The following is a 15,331-nucleotide window of genomic DNA, read 5'->3' as shown; positions in this document are numbered from 1 at the left end:
GTGGCAGAATCAGTGAAACTGTAGTGTTTGTAGGTAAAACATGTCCAGCATTGGGTGGCCTCTCCTGGCTCACTCCAGTGTGGCACAATTCTGTAGGGCCGGGAGCCAAGCTGTGGAGGTAGCCTAGAGGTTAGCGGAACTGAGTTCTACGCGGACAGAGGAGAGCGTGGATCTTAGCCCTGCTACTCACTAGCTGTGTTCCTTGGGCAGTTCCTTTACCTCTGGGCCATGTTCCTTCTCTATGGAGTGCTCTCTCTAGGTTGTAGGTTGGTTTCCGGGGCTGTCGTTGTAAGGTCTCAAGTCATGAAGCTTTACTCTAAGTGCTGGGCTTCATGGTCCTTGGGAAGAAGGCCTGGGGAAAGGGGACTGTTGCAATTTGCTCTATTGGATGAGGACTCTGGACCCAGAGCAGCTGGGTTCCTTTCCTGGGTACTGAGTGGGAGATCTGTTCCCTGGCTCTAGAACAGATGGCTACAGAATATTGATCTTAAACATTAGGCTGTAAAATGTCCACATAGTGCCTCGGATGGGCCTGACTGGGCCATCCCCAGCACCTCCCAAACAAATGGCAGGCTTTCTGACTTCACTCCCAGAGATACTAAGTCAGAACCGTCAGGATCTTGGGTGGGAACTTTCACTTCAGACAGACACCCTCCCCCGTCTTCTTGTCCCCAGGGGATTCCTCTGCAACCCGAACCTTATGCTTTTGCAGAAAGAGCACTGTGCCGACTCCAACTCAGGAAGCATGGGGACCAGACATGGGCCTCCTGAGATCTGGTCAAACCTTGACCTTCCTGCCTGGTCCTCAGCTCCTAGGGTCACTGAGAGCATGACATTGGCTGCTGGAGATAAGCTGGGCACTAAAGTTACTTCAGCTGGAGGCTGAATGTAGGCTCTGCTACTGCTCATATAACAAAGGATGCTGGTGCCACAAACCCCTCTGAGCCCTGGCTCCTTGGTTGTTAAGATGGAGCTGGTAGACCTGGCAATGGTGAGTTTGTGGGGTGGGTAGCAAACGTCATGCCAAGGTCAAACCCCCGATCTTCCTGCCTCAGCCTCCTGGGCACTGGGATTATAGGGTGTGCGGTCACCTTCACATATGTAGTCTGCTTTCTCCTAGGGCAGCTTGCTGTGAGAGGATTCTGAAGCAATGTGTGCCTCTTGTGGAAAGCGGTGAAACTGGAGGTGCATTGGCTGTCATCCTGAGCCTTAGGGATGAGCCTGGACGCACTGTGGCCCATTTTCTGCCACAGGGTCTTCTGTGCACAGGACTATAAACCAAGACCCATCTGCCTCTGTCTGCATGTTGTCTGTCTGTCTGTCTGTCATCCAAGCTGACAAAAGTGGCTTTGAAGAGTTTCACTGAATGTTGAACTCCTGCTGGGATGGTCTGTCTCAGAAGTCATGAAGAGTCTTTGAAATTCTCTGGTGGGGATCAGGGGCATCTTTAAGATGTGAACAGCAGGCCAGTGAGATAGCTCAATGGGCAAAGACTTGTGTTATGCTTGATGCTTGATTCCGTCACCAGAATCCACACAGTGGAAGAAGGAGAGGACTCACTCTTGCCAGGTGTCCTCTGAGTTTCATACACATGACTTTGCATGTACGTGTGTGTGCATACCTTCCCCAACTCTGAGTGAAGACATGCTGAGAGTAAAAGAGAGAGATGAAGAGCCGTCGAGCAGGGAGGTGGAAGCAAGGGACTCGAAAGGCTGGCAGGGCCACTCCTGAAGAACTGGCTACAAGTATCTTGATTCAGCGGGTGGACCAGACAGACACATGGCTGGAAAGTTTATCCTGCCCGTTGTGTTAACCTGTGATGATTTAATGATGAATCCCAGCATGGGGATTTGCCTAAGCAATGCTGGGGAAGCTGGCTGTTGCCAGTGTGTGTGTGTGTGCATGCGCAATACATGCACACATGCACATCGCCGTGTGTGTGACTTAACAGGTGTCCTCTCTGATGCAAGTTTACGCTCTAAGTCTCCTTGTGCTGTATTCCACTAACATTTGCCTCACCCTGGAGTGAAGGATGAATGGGAGGGGGCTGAGGCTACCTTCCTAGGCACTGGTCATCGGTAGTAGGGTGACCCCAGTGTCTGGGAATGCATGCGGCCTTTATAAGTGATCACAGGCCACACGTGCTGTATACCAGGCTCTGTCCTGGATGGTCCACGAAGGGGCTTCTTTCCTGCTCTAATGGTGAGAAGGCATTCTATTCTGCACCCACCCTTGCTGTGGGGTGCACAATGACCATTCTGGTTTGGATATGAATGGGCCCCACTGTCTTGTTTGTTTGAAGACTTTACCCCCCGCTGGTAGCATGTTTTGGGAGGTTATGGAACTTTTAGGAGGTGGGGCCTCAGTGGAGGTTGTGACTCACTAGGGGAGGTGGGACTTAAGGTTTATAGCCCAGCCCCACTTCCTGTCCCCAGTCTGCCCAGATGTGAGTGGGCAGCCACACTGCTGCCACACTACCCGCAAGCCTTTCTACACAGCAGATAAGCCTCTCCAGCTGGGAGCCAAAGCGAGAACTCCCCACCCTCCACAGATCTGCTGCTTCTTATGAGGTCTTTGATCACAGAATATGGAAAGCAACCAATAGGGAGAAAACTAAAATCCCTATTATCAACTCCCATTTCTTTCCAGGCCAGGAGTGAAGAGCGAGGGGAGGAACCCAGTGCCATGGTTATCAACCCATCTTCCGGAAGAGGAGACCGAGGTTCAGAGGAGCGGAATGCTTCAAGTCTTTTCGACAAATGGTGCCGTAACTGTCACACGTCCACGGGCGAAAAGGGACTCTCCTTCCTAAGTGTCAGACTATGCAAAAGTCGAACAAGATTGCTTGCAGATCTGGATGTAAAATCGATGGTACAACTTTTAAAAGCACATGCAGGAGAGAAAGCTTCTCCCGACTTGGGTTTAGACAGAGAGTTTTTACACACAGCACTAAAAAAACAAGATCTATAAAACACAATGGAATAAAACAATGATAAATTATACTTCAAGAGGTTTTTTTTTCTTTGCAAAAAGCGTTATTAAGGGAACACAGAGATAAGCCACAGACTGGGATAAACTATCTGAGATTACATATCCAGTAAAGGATTTCTGTCTAAAATATGCAAAGAGATTTTAAAAATCAGTAGGGAAAAGATATAACTAGAAACTATGGACTCAAAGAGACACGCAGGTTGTGTGCTGGTCAGATTGGCTAAATAAGAGTTCCAGACAATAACATGTGCTGACGAGGAGGTGGAGCAACTGTCCGGGATGCAGGGGGCAGCTCTCGGTCACTGTGGGAGGGGAAGGGAAAGGGGAGAGCCATTCTGCAGCACGTTTCGGCCACTCCTTATGATGTTGAACACACGTTCACTGCAGCAGTATCCTGCAGTTTCAGGAGTTCCATTCTGGTATTTGTTTATTTAGAGACAGAGTCTCAGGTCTCATTGTGTAGCCCTGGCTGGTCTAGCACTTGCCATGTAGACCAGGCTGGCCTTCAACTCATGTCGATCTGCCTGCCTCTGCCTCCTGAGTCCTGTGAGTAAAGGTGTGCTCCCCCATGCCTGACCGCAGGACCCCAAGTTCCAGTCTTTGCTGTTAGAATCCACTCAAGTGCCTTGAACTAAAATGCTTATATGAAGAGACCAACAAATACCAACATAATAGCGTGCTACTCAGTAGTCAATGGAAACATGCTCTTTATTCACTTGTCCCCACAAAGGGAGCGAGAAGTAGCTCATTCTGAACTACGAATATCCATGATCTGGGAACAAGGATTGGTGACCCAAGCTACACACTCGGCTGTGGAAGAGGCCACACGATAGTCGCTACTTCTAAGCAGTCAGTCTGCAAGCTCTTAAACATGGAGCTGGCCTTTTAGAGGAGCCTGAGTTCACAGTTCTTCTGGTCAAAGCATCAGCTTTTGTGCACGTGGCAGCCAAATGTTTTATGGCACAGGGCACGAGGAAGGCTCATGCCTAGGATCTGAGGCAGGATGAGGCCAAGCAGGCTTTGGGAAAGCAGTTTTTAGCAGTAGAGGCGTGGGGTTTATCTGAGATACAAGGCAGATAAATCTCACTGGTGTGAGGCTGCCCAAGAGCTGGCTTCAAAGTGTTGCTATGTGACTCTTAAAGATATTTTTATTGTTTTGAGAATTTCATACATGAGTAATGTGTTTACATTATTTTCACCCTTCCCTCCAATTCCTCCCTCGCACCCTCTCAAATTTATGACCTCTTATTCTCTAATTATTATTGTTACACACACACACACACACACACACACACACACACACACACACACACACCCCTACTGAGTCCATTTAGTATTGCTTACATGAGTCTAACCCTGGCCTCTTGGGATTGGATAAACTATTATGAAGCTGGTATCTGGAGAAGACGGATTTTCCCTCTCTCAGCAGCCACCGACTGCCTGCAGTTCTTCACTTAGGGGATGGATCCTTGTGCAGTGTCCCCCCATCCACATAGACGTGTCCCCTGGTGTGGTCATCTACGTGTGACGTTTTCATGGGTGCAGCTTCCCTGTCATGTCTAGAAGATACTAACCAGCAGCAGGTGTCCTGGCCCTTACAGTCTTCCTGTCCCCCTGTTCCAGGCTGCTCCTTGAGCCTTAGCTGTAGGGGCCGCATTGTCAATTGGTCCAAAGTCACTTACTTTTTGCGTCTTGACTGGTTGAGGATTTCTGTGGATCTGTTTCCTTGGCAAGGGCTGAGAACTGCACTTGTTGTGGGTGGGGCTTATGCAACTCCTCCTAGAGCTCATTTTTGAACAGATGAAACGGACCTGACCAGAAGGGGACTAAGAGGGACGAGAGGTTTGGTGTGGGAGAGGGTGTAAGTAGAAGGGACGGAAGGGGTGGAATTTGTTGGGGCTATAGACCTGTTCTTTATCCCGACTATGAGCGCTATCACACATGTATGCATGTGTCGAAATACCTGGAACTGGATATTCTCAGAGTCAATTTTCCTGCTCAGTGGAAACTAAGTACTCTACACAAGACCATTTCCTTGCCTGGGTTCCTGGGAGCACTCGGCTAGAGAGAGGCTGAGCTGTGGTCAGCCAGGTCCTGCTAGCTTCCAAGTCCGAGGACATAATCACTACACTCTGGCCTCTGAAACCCGCATCCTTGGTTCCAGAAGTTTCCAGCTGTGGGGCTGTCGCTGCCACCTGGAGCAGAGACCAGAGAGTGACGTCAGGGGAGACAGGCAAGTCTTGGAAAATCTATCTGTGTCAACTTTGCAAATATCAGTAATGCTGATGATTACAAGCTGTAAGGGCCTCAGGCTGCGTGCCATGGTTTCTGGCTCCTCTGTGCCTCAAAGGCCACCCAGGTCAGCAGGAGCTCTTGGGGGCTTCCTCTTGACTGCCAGTACTGGCGTTTCAAACCTTTGCCTGGGTCTCGGAGGATAAACTAATGGAGCCTTTGCAGGGCATTAAGAGCCTGAATCTCTCGAAAGGCATTTCCTGGAAAGGGCAAAATAACGGTGTCCAGGCACTCAGCAATTCTTCCTCTGGCGAATTGCCTTGGATATGTGCTGTCTGGGGGCTGCTTGACCTGAGGGTCTCTGAGCCCCCATCTCCATGGCTGTGCTGGGCAGGGCTCATATCGATTCACTAGGGAAGCCTCTGAAGGGAGAGCAGGGAGACCCTTGTACAGCTGGGATGTCCAAAGGGGAGGCTACTGTGCCAGGGCAACACCCAAAGAGGGCAGAGTCAGGATGCAGGGCTGGGCCAGCCGGGTTGCAGGGACTGGAGTGCGCCAGGCTCAGCGGGGCTAGCTAGGCACTGGATACTGAGCTCACAAAAGGAGAGAACTCGTTTTGACTGGCGCACTCCTGGTCTTTGCTCAACCGTTAGAGCCTCAAGAAAGCTGACTACCCTGCTGAAATGTCAGCTTCTGGCCAGGTGTCATGGCTCACACCTGTGATCCCAGCACATGGGGATGACGTGGGGGCGCAGCAGGGGCTAGCCCGGGCTGTGTAATGAGTTCTAGGCCAATTGGCATTCGTAGGATAACTTGGTTGCAAAAATAGAGTAGGGGTGCAGCAGATCTGGTCCTATCCTCACTCTGGTCCACGTCCCGCCATTTCACACACACTGGCACATCACAGCATCCGGCACCTTATGTCTTCATCAGCATCCGAACTCTGCCAGGCTCCCCTTGCCCTGGGCCCTGTCTCCCCAGGCTTTGGCTTTAAGCAGGTGCCCTGTGGATACTGGATGAACAAACAGATGAACCAGGAATGTTGCTCCTCTCTCATCAGTCTCTCCTCCCTCCCTCCCTCCCTCCCTCCCTCCCTCCCTCTCTCCCTCCCTCCCTCCTTCCTAGTAACCATCATCATCCCATTTTACAAACGAGGAAAGTGAGGGTGGAGAAGGAACCAGTTTTTCCAAGGCTACCTGACTGCTGAGGCTACTCTGAGGAGGCTACCCTGATTACTGAGGCTAGCCCGATGAGGTGAGGCTGCAACTGCCACCTCAGAATCCTTTCCTCTGCCTCTGTACCAGGATTGAGCTGATCGGGGGACACCATGTACTGAGGACAGAGTGGAATCTTGGGATCCAGCTCAAGCCTGTTCTCAGGCTTCTGGTCTTCCTGTCCTGGTGGTGGGAGGCCTGGGTGTGTACACGTGCAAGCCGGGGCAGGGGCCAGGGGTTGTACGTGAAGATCTCCTCTATCACCCTCTCCCCAGGAGTAGGGGAGGAAGGCACCAGAGATGATCAGCATCCGGAAGCTCATTTGCTCTAATTTCATGATTCTTTAGGTCTTTTTTCTTGCTTGACAAGTATAGATCGGGAGATAATCGGAAGATCAATCTTTCTCCACGTACACCAGCCTCACTGCTCATCCTGGTTGATGATGTCCATGGACGCTGATGGATGATGACTCACAGAGTTGATGCTTGCAGATGCTGTCTGGGATGGGGGTGGGGCTGGGGCTTCTTCCCCAGGCCTGGGGAGAGCATCATGGGGAGCAGCCATGGACTGTTCAAGGCTGCAGGAGGTGGTACTCTTGACTACATCCGTGTCATTTCGGGATGTAAGCGGGCTCTCTCAGGACCTCTGCCTCCTCACAGTACTCCCTTTGCTCTGGGACCCTGCCCCCCCCCCCCGCCACCTGTGAATACATGGCTGGTCGTGTGAGAGCCTTGATTGTAGGTGTGCGGTTTCAGATATACCTAAAAAGAACCTATTTTAGAATTCAGGCTGGAGACATTCTGGCTTGCACGCTTCTGTTCCCTTCTGAGCCCTGGCCCTTTTAAAAAGCCTGATTGACATCTGAGAAGTGTCTGGGGGAACACAGGGCTGAGATGTGTCCCTGGAAACACACGAATCACTCATTGGAGTGGTGGGGGTGGGGTGGATGAGCTGGTCATGTGGGTGAGACAGGGAAATGAAAGACAGCGGAGGGACCTGGGTAATGGGAGGGTGCAGGGCACTTTAAGGAGTACAAGAGCAAGCTCAATGACAGCCTTGCTATGAGGCGGACAGCTGTGTGTACTTGCATTTGTCAACTTGGCACCTCCCCTGCAGGAACTGTCCACATTGGATAGGACCCTGCCATTTCGGTCTTAAGTCAGTTGATGTGAGAAGATCCAGCCTACTGTGGGTAGCACCATTCCTCTAGTCAGGGATCCTGAGCTGTATAAGAATAGAAACATTGGTGGTCGCCATGGAGCTTAGGGGCATGTATGTCGGGTGTGATGGGGAGTACCGGGGAATGTAAGTGTCCTGTGAGGTGTTGGGCTGGCGATGTGGGCCCTCTCCAGACCCTGTCAGCGGGTGTGGCCTGGATGGAGGAGCTGGTAGTTCTTTGGGCCCCTCGTGGAGTGGGACGCGCAGGGCGTGACAGGACGACGCCATGGATGGCTCCTGGACCTCGGCGAGTGGAAGAGACAAGTGAGCACATCACTGCGAGTGGCCGCGGCTAAGTACGACTTCAGTATTCTGGCACCTTGACGCTGAAGCTCTTAGAAGATTGGTGCAGGTGGATGGATATGAACCCTCGGAAAGCACTGTTGGTTGCCGGCATCCCTCTGACCTGCGGAGTGGCGGAAACCGAGGAGGCCCTGCAGGCTGGCCTGGCTCTGTTGGGGGAACACAGACTGCTTGGGAGGATGTTCGGGGGGGATGAGAACAAGAATGTAGCCTTGAAGGGCTTACGGTAGAGACTAGCAGTGCTCTGGTTCCCAAGGAGATACCTGGAGAAGGAGGCGTCTGGAGAGTGATCTTTAAGTCTCCTGCTGCTAATAATGAGTTTTTTTTTTTTGGTTTTTCGAGACAGGGTTTCTCTGTGGCTTTGGAGCCTGTCCTGGAACTAGCTCTGTAGACCAGGCTGGTCTTGAACTCACAGAGATCCGCCTGCCTCTGCCTCCCGAGTGCTGGGATTAAAGGCGTGCGCCACCATCGCCCGGCTGATAATGAGTTTTTAAAGGGAGAGGTCATGACGATGGGTGAACTGACCAGAGTTCGTGGACTCGAAATGACCCTCTCAGCCTAGACCAGGGCATGATCCCCGAAATGTGAGCCCCCATGTTGGCACGGGCATTAGATGAGGCCTTTAAGCTTACCCTGAAGTATTTGAGGTACAAAAAGCTGAGTGTATTCTCAGGCAGGGATCCTCCAGGACTAGGTGAAGAAGAATTTGAATCTCGGATGCTGCAGACTTCTCGGCTGATACAGAGCCTTAGAGGCTCAGTGTTTGAAATTATTCGAGTCCTCAAGATAAACAATCCTTTCATTACAGTTGGAGAATGCCTGAAGACTCTTGAGCCAATATTTGGGATTATTGATAATCCTAGGGTGTTGTAGGTCAAATACCTTACTACTTACCAGAAGACAGATGGAAAGCTGTCTGCCTATGTTCTAAGGTTGGAGCCTTTGTTACAGAAATTGGTACAGAAAGGAGCAATTGAGAAAGAAGTTGCAAATCAGGCTCATCTTGACCAGATGGTTGCTGGGCAATTCACAAGACGGTCCAAAGGGAGCTTGGCCTGCCAGAGGTGGCCCAGCCCCAGGCTTGCTGCAGTTACACTGAAAGAGAACAAGGAGGCAGCCGAGGAGGAGGAAGAGGTCCTTCTTCAGGCTGAATTAGAAGGGTATTTCACTTGACCCAAGACCAGCAAGGATGTCATGGGTAGAACATGACAGAGGAATTCATGTCAGGGATCAGCCCGTTCCCACCTTGTGCTGCCAAGTAACTAACCCTTTGTCATGCTCACCCTAGGGAATGTCTCCCCAATGTACTACCGACAGGACTTGTCATTCTACACTGATAATTATTTCAATCAGAAGATCAGTCATTCTACTAGTGCAGTGTTTCAACAGGCCAAACAAAGGTCACTTCCACATGTCATAGTCATACACGACCATGTTATTCATAGTTTTTGAGTGTTGCCACATTTCTGGTGAAGACCCTGAGCCAATGCTGGCCATGATATTTAGAGTTTTTATTTTTATAAATCAGTTATTGATTCTGTGCAATCAAAAAGCAAGATTGAATGCTGAGGTTAAGTCTGCAACTTAGGTTATGTCTGTGATGTATCTGACATGTTGTCAAAGTGGTTCTAAATGCCACTCTCTCGGTGTTATTAAATTGAATAAATAAAGGAATGCTAATAATAATAAAAGGAATGGAAACATTTGACTAAGCACAGGAGAGCGAGCGGCTGGGTGAGTATGAATGTATTAATCTCTCCCTCTTCGTGGCCGTGGTGTGAGCGGCTGGGTGAAGTTCTTGCCTTGACTTCCCTAGTCTGAGCAAACTTCTTTCTCACTTCAGGGCATCTTGTCACTGTAGCAGAAAGGCAACCATAACAGGACCTCATGTATACCAAGTTCCTTTAGTGCTCAGGCTGACCTGGTGGGGGTAGGAACCGGTGGGATGACGTCACCTGCTGAAGTCACTCGGGCGTCTGGTTCCAAAGCCTGTGTGGTTCTTGATGAACTAGACTCCTGGCATTCGGGGTCTGGTTGGACTTTTAGCATGCATAGCCTCAGCTTTCCGATTTTTTTCTAGTAGAAATTAAAAGTACTTTGATGAATTTTCTAAGTTTGTATTACTCGGTAGGTATCAAATGTAGTGCATATAAGGAAGATTCCACTTCCTGCTGCCTGCTTTTCAGTTTCTGAGCCTGCAAAAGACTTAGGATTTCTCACTACAGAACTGCAACCAAGAGGCAAGCAGACCTATTCAAGATTGTGTAAAATTGAGGTCTCCTCTCTCTGGACCTCAGTTTCCTCATGGGAGTAGCAGGGATCACAGTCCCCACGTGACAAGGACTGGCCCAGCCTTGGAACATGGTGGCCTCCCTGCTGGTTCCCTTGTCCACCTCGTCACATTTGAGAGCACAGCGTTTCCTGTTTGTGGCACCCCTCTGCCCTCAGCCCTGAGAGGTTATAGATTCTCATCTAGAGTGGTTCAGAGCCAAAGCAGAAGCAGCCTCCCTTATAAAGACTGAGCGTCCACCAGGCGAGGCCTCACGGGTTCTAAAGCTCTGTTCAGGCCCAGAGAAAACCACACATAAGGATATGGGTGACCCACACAGAGTGGCCCACACCTGGCTCTCTTCAGTAGCTCCCATCAGACATCGTTGTCTGTTTATGTGCTAATGAGACCCAGGCTCAGAAAGGTTGGCACGGCCTTAAGTCACACAGGAGGAAGGAACTGAGCAGAGTTTGCCGGGATGGGGGGAAGGGGGAAGACTGCCATTGTCCCTACCTTTCTTCCTCTACTCCTGACTTGTGAGTTCTTAGCTATCAGAGCCCATAACTGCCCACTCTGGTCAGTACGAGCAAATGTACTAGCTTGGAGATGGGGAGGCCTCTGCATACAGGATTCCATGGAAGGAAGATTCTGAGGCTGAGTATAGGAAGCCAAGTTCTGCCTGGATTCAGCTTCCACCTACCAGGACGACTTTGGGTACATTACCCTTCCTCCCTGTGCCTCAGTTTCCCCATCGATCAAAGCCTATATCCCTTGGATTTCTAGGTTGAATTCTATGGTCTCTACTTGTGCCTCATTCCCCACACTGAATTCTCTGGAACCTCTAACAGTAGACTCATCAGCCTCACCTCGTCCCTCTGACACATCCTCCCCTCATCCCCAAAGGGGGCAGGGTGCGTATTTCTGGGACTCTCAGTCCAGGGCATGCTTACCCTGGGATGTGCACTATGACAAAGGGGCATGAATAACAGATAAATAACATTCCCCTCCCCCTTGGCAAATGCAAAGTATCTTTATGAATCCAAGATATATTTACATCTATATCACTTATATGTATCCATTTCCATATCTGTTCATCTGTAATTCATACCTGTGCCACCTCTGTCATCTTTATCTATATAACCTTTATCTCTTTCATAAACATCTATCATCTCACGGTGTAAAGATGTATGTTAAAGTTCAAATGGCCTTTCACATGCGTCAGGTTTACTGGTATCTGCTCCATCCATTCATGGAGAAGTACTAGTGTAACAGGAAGTTCTGGAAGCACAGGGATGGGAAGGCTTATTCCCATCTCTGCTACTACAGCAGATAACATTTCTTATACTTGCTATTTCCCTCTTCCATGGTTGCGTTAATGTGGGGAAATTCCCTAACCCTTATCATTATAGCTCTCCTAATCCATGAACATGGTATGCCTCTTTTCTAGGTCAGGTCTTTGGTTTCTTTCATCGTGTTTGTTGCTGTGTTTGACATGTAGATCCTGTGTATATTTTTTTAAAAAGACGGATACCTAAGATTTCTAACTTTTAGAGATATTCTAACTTTCTTTTAAAATTCCGATTTCCAGGTAGTCATTGTAGTCCTCAGAGAGTTTTGTATAATGAGCCTGCCGCCTACAGCTCTGCAAGTCCATCTCAGTTCTAGGAGCTGTTTTCATAGATGACTTGGCATTTCCTAAGTGGACAATTATGTTACCTAGCTAAGGGCAGTTTATTTACTTGATGCAAATTTTATTATTATTATTATTACTTTGTAAACCAGGATCTTTTGTGCTTCCTTGTGAATTTGAAAGGGTTTTTTTTTTGCTCTATTTCTATGAAGAATGTTTCTGGAATTTTGATAGGGGCTGCAATCAAATCTGTAGATTGCTTTCGGTAAGATAGCCATTTTCACAATATTGCTTCTGCCACTCATGGGCACAAGGGTCCTTCCATCCTCTAATGTCTTTCTAGGAAAAATAAATCAGAGAAATATTCCCATTCATTGTAGTCTAAAACATACTCTGGAATAACCTAACTAAGGCTGTGAAAGACCTCTGTAATAGAAAGTTTAAAACATGGAAGAAGCAAACAAATAAAAGAAACCTTATTGTAATTGTTGTGGAATTAGTTTCAGATGTGTTACATTTGTTTATGCTGTGAAATATTTGTTTAATGATACAAAGATGTGTTGCATTCTTTTATGTTGCATTTAACAATGTAAAGCTATATTACTTGGCCTGTCTAAAAATATCTGATTGGTCTAATAAAGAGTTGCATGCTCAGTGCTAGGTAGGAGAAAGGATAAGCAGGGATGGCAGGCAGAGAGGATAAACAGGAGAAACCTAGGACTGAGAGAAGAGAGGAGAGGAAGGATGGAGAAAAGGAGAAGAGCAGGATACCAGGAGCCAGCCACTCGGCCACACAACCAGCCATGGAGGAAGAAGGAAAGGTATGCAGAATAGATTAAGGTAAAGAGCCCAGAGACAGAACGTAAAAGAGAAATGGGTTGAGTTAGAAAAGCTGACTAGGATCAAGTCAAGCTAAGGCCAGGCATTCATAAGAATAAGTCTCTGTTTATTTATTTGGGAGTTGAGTGGCAGGCCCCCAAAGACTAAAAAAGAATCAGCCACATGTAATAGCTGAGCTTTTTGTATAGTTATGGGCAAGAGTAGTGAGGGTAGTCATCTGTGTTTAGCTCCCCAGCTTGGCAGAAATGCTTTTGTGTTTTTCTATAAATGGTGACGTTAACTCCATTTTTTTTTTCAAGACAGGTTTTCTCTGTTTAGTCCTGGTAGTCCTGGAACTCACTTTGTAGACCACAATGGCCTTGAACTCACAGAGATTCTCCTAAGGCCCAGATAAGTTTTCTTTTTTAAAATTACATTTTTGTGTGTGTGTGTGTGTGTGTGTGTGTGTGTGTGTGTGTGTGTTCTCTCCATGCACAGTGTGAGTCCTCAGGAGTGAACTCAGGTTGCTAGGCCTGACAGCAAGCTCCTTTGCCTACTCCACTATCTCACCAGCCACGGCTCTAAGTTTTCTGTAGGTGCTTGTTACCAAGTTCACTCTATTCCTACTCTGTTGAGAATTTAAAAAGTTATCATGAGCAAATATTTAATAAATAAATAGTATCGATCCACACTTTGAATAAAGGGCTCTTCCACTGATCTGGAAAACGTTGTTGTCAAATATCCTTCCTGTATCCATGGATATATGATCATGCGTTTTTCTTCTTTGGGATGCTGCTGGATGCTACCCTGGTTCCTTCTCGAGTTTCAGTAAGTTCTCACATTACTGAAATCAACTTGCCTGTGACAAATCATTCTGATTAAATATCATTGCATTTAGTTTAGAGCTGTTTTGTTGAGAACTTTTGCACATGTGTTCACAAAGAATATTAATATTTGGCTTTTGTTTCTTTTCTTTTGGTTTTTTGAGACAGAATATTGCTAAATAGCCCAGCTTGGCCTTGAACTCACTCAGCCTCCTGAGTGCTAGAATTAGTCTTGTGCCACCATGTCTAGAGTGGCTTTTTACACACACACACACACACACACACACACACACACACACACACACGAGCTTTTTGGTAATATTGACCCCATAAAGCATGCCCGGAAGCCTTTACTCCCTTCTAAATTTTGAAATTGGTATTATTCTATCCCTTCGATGTTGGTAGAATTTGCCAGTAAGACTGCCTGTTCCTGGAACTTTTCTTTTTGGGAGTTTTTTTCCAACTCTAAATTTAATTTCTTAATAGCTATAGGGCTACTCGGGTCATCAATTTCTTCTTGAGTGAACTTGGGTACTTTGTGTCTTTCAAGGACTTGGTCCATTTCATTGAAGCTGTCAGATTTATGGGTTTGGAATTATTCATATTTATTCTCATTTAGTATCTGTGGGGCCAAGAGTGATTTCACTGATGATGCTGGTAATTCTGTTCTCTCTTTTTTCTTGGTTAGCCTGGGCTGAAATACATCAATTTTATTGATATTTTCAATGTGCAAAGACTTGGTTGTATTTCTTCCCCTGTGGTATTGTGTTTCTGATTTCATCTTTTTACCATCCCACCTTCCTGCTCTCATTGGTTTTATTTTGCTCTTTATTTTCAGCTTTCTTGCTGCAGAAGTTTAGATGGTTGGTTAGAGACCTGTCTCTCATCACATAGAACAGCCCCCCCCCACAGTTGCATTCTGTGCTTAATTTTGCTTTACTCTTAAATTTTTTTTTTCTGAGACAGGACCTTGCTATGTAGCTGAGGCTGGTCTTGAACTTGCCATCCTCCTGCCTCAGCCTCCTGAGTGCTGTGACCACAGGTGTGTGCCGTCACCACTTCTGGCCTTAATTTTACTTTTGCTAAATTAAAAGTGTTTTAAAACTTGTCTTTAGATAACTATTTTTTTTTGAGACAGGATCTCATTATGTAGCCTATCCTAAGCTGCAGTTAAGTAGATCTTTCCTGCCCCTACTTCCCGTGAGCTGGGATGGCAGGCCTGTGTCACCACACCCAGCTAGGAGTACTTGGTAATTCGTAGGTTAAGAGCTATGTTGCTTACCTTCCCAATATTTAAAACTCATCATATACCTTTTTAATTCTAAAAAATGCATTTATTCACACACACACACACACACACACACACACACACACACACACACACACATTACGGCTTCCTTACAGAGGTCATAGGATGCCCTGTGGGAGGCAGTTGGCTCTTTCCACCATGTGAGCTCCAGGCATTGAACTCAGATGCTCAGGCTTGGCAGTAAACACCTTTACCTGCTGTCTTAGTTGCTGTTGTATGCTGTGAGGAGATGCCATGACCAAGGAAACTTATAAAAGAAAGCATTTTGTTGGGGGTTTGCTTACAGTTTCAGAGGGCTAATCTGTTATCGTCATGGTAGGGAATGTGGTGGCCTGTGGTGGCAGGAAGTCAGGTGCTGGAGAGGTAGCTGAGAGCTCACATCTGATCTATAGTTGCAGACACAGAGAGACTGGGCCTGGTGTGAACTTTTTAAATTTCAAAACCCACTCCCAGTAACACATTTTCTACAACAAGGCCACATGTCCTAATCCTTCCCAAATAGTTCCACTAACTGGGGACAAA

This window comes from Microtus pennsylvanicus, chromosome 13 (genome assembly GCF_037038515.1).
Source record: "Microtus pennsylvanicus isolate mMicPen1 chromosome 13, mMicPen1.hap1, whole genome shotgun sequence".
Classification (NCBI taxonomy): Eukaryota; Metazoa; Chordata; class Mammalia; order Rodentia; family Cricetidae; genus Microtus; species Microtus pennsylvanicus.
Note: the sequence above shows the minus strand (reverse complement) of the source record.